The sequence below is a fragment of the Carlito syrichta genome, unplaced genomic scaffold (assembly GCF_000164805.1).
Source record: "Carlito syrichta isolate Samal-C Ts95f unplaced genomic scaffold, Tarsius_syrichta-2.0.1 Scaffold315184, whole genome shotgun sequence".
NCBI classification, from domain to species: Eukaryota; Metazoa; Chordata; class Mammalia; order Primates; family Tarsiidae; genus Carlito; species Carlito syrichta.
Genome location: NW_007259280.1, coordinates 43,579 through 47,274, shown reverse-complemented (window position 1 = coordinate 47,274; position 3,696 = coordinate 43,579).

The window sequence follows — 3,696 nt, the reverse complement described above, 5'->3', positions numbered from 1 at the left end:
CCAATTCATGAGCATGGAATATTTTTCCACTTGTTTGTGTCATCTTTGATTTCTTTGAGTAGTGTTTTATAGTTTTCATTGTCAAGGTTATTCACATCTCCGGTTAGGAAGATGCCAAGGTATTTCTTTTTTGTGTGTGGCTATTGTGAATGGGATTGTGCTTTTTATTTGGGTTTCTGTTTGTTTGTTATTGGTGTACCAAAATGCCATTGTCTTTTGCACATTTATTTTATACGCTGAGACTTTGCCAAAGTCCTTTATCGGTGCAAGGAGGTTTTTTTGACATTCTCTTTGGTTTTCAAGGTATAGAATCATGTCATCAGCAAAGAGGAATAACTTGACCTCCTTTTTTCCTATTTGGATACCCCTGATCGCCCCCTCTTGTCTGATTGTTCTAGCTAGTACTTCCAAAACTATGTTGAACAAGAGGGGTAAGAATAGACATTCTTGCCTTGTTCCAGTTTTCAGGGGAAATGGTTCCAATTTCTGTCTGTTTAGGAGTATGCTGGCTGTGGGTTTCTCATAGATGGCACTTACTATTTTGAGGTATGTTCCATCTATGCACAGATGTTCGGGGGTTTTTAATCAAGAAGGGTGCTGGATTTTATCAAAAGCTTTTTCCACATCTAATGATATAATCATGTGGTTTTTGTTTTTACATCTGTAGATGTATTTAATTACATTTATGGTCTTACAAATGTTGAACCAGACCTGCATCCCGGGGATGAAACCTACTTGGTCGAGCTAGATGATTTTTGAGATGTGTTGTTGAATCAGGTTTGCTAGAATCTTGTTGAGAATTTTAGTATCTATGTTCATCAAGGATAATGGCCTGTAAGTTCTCTTTCTTTGTTGGATCTTTACCTGGCTTGGATATCAATGGGATGTTAGCATCATAAAATGATTTGGGGAGAGTTCCATCATTCTCAATTGCCTGGAATACATTCAGTAGGATTGGTATCAGTTCCTCCTTGTATGTTTTGTAGAATTCTGCTGGAAAGCCATCTGGTCCAGGACTTTTTTTTGGTAGGTAGTTTTCTTATGACATATTCAATTTCCTGTATTGTTATTGGTCTATTTAGGGTCTCAATTTCTTCTTGTTTCAACCTGGGGAGGTTGTGGGATGTCAGAAAGTCCTCCATTTCCTTTAGGTTTTCAAGTTTGTTTCCATACAAATGTACATAGTAGTCTCTGATAATCTTTTATATTTTTTCAGGGTCAGTTGTGACTTCATCTTTTGTATTTCTGATTGTGTTTTGGGGGGGCTTTTTCTCTTTCTTGGTCAGTCTAGCTAGGGGACCATCAATCTTGTTTATCCTTTCAAAGAACAAACTTTTTGTTTCATTGATTTTTTATATTATCTTTTTTGTCTTCTATGTCCCAGATTTTGGCTTTTAGTAATCTGGATTCTTCTGCTGAAGTTAGGGTTTTGATGGTCTTGCTTTTCCAGCTTTCTTAGGTGATTTGTTAGGCTGTTAACTTGTGATCTTTCCATTTTCTTCATGTGTTTTTAGTGATATGAATTCCTCTCTTAGTACTGCCTTCATGGCATCCCAGAAGTTTTGGTAAGATGTTTCTTCATTTTTATTTGTTTCCAGGTAGTAGACCTATCTTTTTATAATAATTTATGTATTTCTTGAGCTCAGATTTTTAGTTACCCCCTACAAATTTTGACATGTATTGAATTATCATCCAGTTTAAAATATTTTAATTTCCTTAATTTATCTTGACTTATGAATTTTTTGTTTTAGTTTCCTAGTTGTTTTTTTCTGAATCTTATTATTATGGATTTCTAATTGAATTTTGTTGTCAGAGAATACATTCTGTATGGTGTTAAGCCTCTTAAATTTATTGAAGTTTATTTTATGGTCTGTCATACGGTCTACCTTGGAGACTTTTCAAGTTCAATGTGTATTTGAAAATAATTTGTATTTTTCAGTTGTTACAGTTTCTATGAGTGTCAGTTGAATCAAGGTGGTTGATAGTATTGTTCAGATTTATGTCCTTACTAAATTTTTTGGTTTTATTTGCTGGAGGAGGGATTTTTACATTACTTAACATTATTGTGGAATTGTCTATCTTCCCCTTTATTTCTGGTCATTTTTGTTTGATGAATTTCAAAACTCTGTATTAGGGACAACACATTGATAATTATATCTTAGTCTGATATTAGGATAGCCACTCCATGGGAACAACAGACGTTGGACACTACTAAAGGAGGGAAAAAGGGAAGAGGAATACACAACTACCCACTGGGTGTCATGTCCACTACTGAGGAGAGAAGCTCACTAGAAGCTCAAGCCTCATCTTCATGCAATACTTATGTCACATGTAACAACCTCATAAAATTAAAAAAATAGGCACAAAAGATAACCACTCCAGCTTTCTTATTTTTAGTCCTTGCATGTATATCTTTTTTGCATCCATTTACTTTCAACTTACAAGGGGGAACCCCCCCCAAAATGTAATTATTTTTCAGAGGGCAGGCCCTTTGTAGTACAAGCTTTCCGTGATAGGTAAGAGTTCTAGGAACCCATCAGCATCATTGTACCAGCCAGCATTGTTGTGAGAAGCTGCATTTGGTGTCAGTGAACTTTTGTTTGTTTTTTTTAGATTCTTTTAACGTGTTTGTTTATTTCATGATGAGTGATTTACACAAACAAATTGCCCACACCAAACTGAGAGTTCAGCAGTTTTTGGCCAAAAATGTCATGACCCCCCGTGCCCCACTCTTTCTGTTTATTCAGTCTTGCCATAAGTGACATTTTTTTTGTTTCCCCAGATTAAAAATGTTCTTAAAGGGGAATATTTTTCCAATGTGGAAGAAGTGAAACAAAAAATGGCAGAAACACTGAAAGACACCAAAATTGATGAGTTCAAAAACTGTTTTGAGCAGTGGAAAAAGCATTTAGATAGGTGTATTGCGTCAAATGGAGAGTACTTTGAAGGTGACTGAAGTGTAAACATGTAAGAATAAATACATATTTTTTAGGCTGGGTGTGGTGACTTTTGCCTATAACCCCAGTACTTTGGGAGACCAAGGTGAGAGGATTACCTGAGCCCCCCGGGTTCGAGATCAACCTGGGCAACTTGGCGAGACCTCATCTCTACAATAAATCAAAGAATTAGCCGGGCATGGTGGCGTGCACTTGTGGTTCCAGCTACTTAGAAGGCTAAGGCAGAAGATCGCCTGAGTCCAGCAGGTCAAGGCTGTGGTGTCTGTGAGTGTGCAACTGCACTCCAGTCTGGGTGACAAATGAGACTCCAACACAAAAAACAAAAACAAAACAGAATTTTTTTTGTGAATACCATTTTGGGGGGTTTCCCCTCAGATATATATCTTTATAAGTTAATGTGTGTCTCTTGCAGACAGCATATAGCAGGGACTTCCTTTTTTAACCACTCGGTGAATCCATACCTTTAATGTAGCATTTAACCTAGGGAGTCAGAAAACAATGATTTATAGGCCAGTGTCTGTTTTTGTAAATAAAATTTTATTGAAACACAAACTTTTATCTATATATTACCTATGGTTGCTGTCATGCTACAAGACAGAATTGAATAGTTGTGACAGAGGTCATATAGCTCCCAAATTCTCCAATATTTACTATCTGGCCCGTTCTTTTCTTTTCTTTTTTTTTTTTTTTTTTTTGAGTTGGAGTCTCACTCTGTCACCCAGACTGGAGTGCAGTGGGG